The sequence below is a fragment of the Gavialis gangeticus genome, unplaced genomic scaffold (genome assembly GCF_001723915.1).
Source record: "Gavialis gangeticus isolate Ggan-Ray unplaced genomic scaffold, GavGan_comp1, whole genome shotgun sequence".
Lineage (NCBI taxonomy): Eukaryota > Metazoa > Chordata > Crocodylia > Gavialidae > Gavialis > Gavialis gangeticus.
This window is the reverse complement of record NW_017729032.1, coordinates 29,119,009-29,119,365: the sequence shown is the minus strand read 5'-3', so window position 1 is coordinate 29,119,365 and position 357 is coordinate 29,119,009.

Below are 357 nucleotides of genomic sequence, written 5' to 3'. Positions count from 1 at the left end.
GGGGGGGGGGGGCGGGCAGGGGAAGGGGTCCAGAAGTGCCACCAGCAAAACCAGAAGTGCTGCCAACACTTCTCAGGGGGTGGCGTACCAGCCAGCGCTCCTCACTCCCTGGCTGATGAGGGCCAGTCTCAGGTGGGGCATGTGCTCCCCCATGCCCCACTTATGCATTGCCTCACTTACACATTGCCTATGTTATCAGGGATCCTGGTTTTCTGTGTTTAAATATCCCAAATTCTCTGATAAAAAATCCAAGATTCTCTGATTTAAAAGCCCCACATCTCATTAAACGCTGGGTTTGGGGTTTTTTAATCAGACAATCTCGGATTTTTTATCAGAGAATTGGGGTTTTTAAACAAA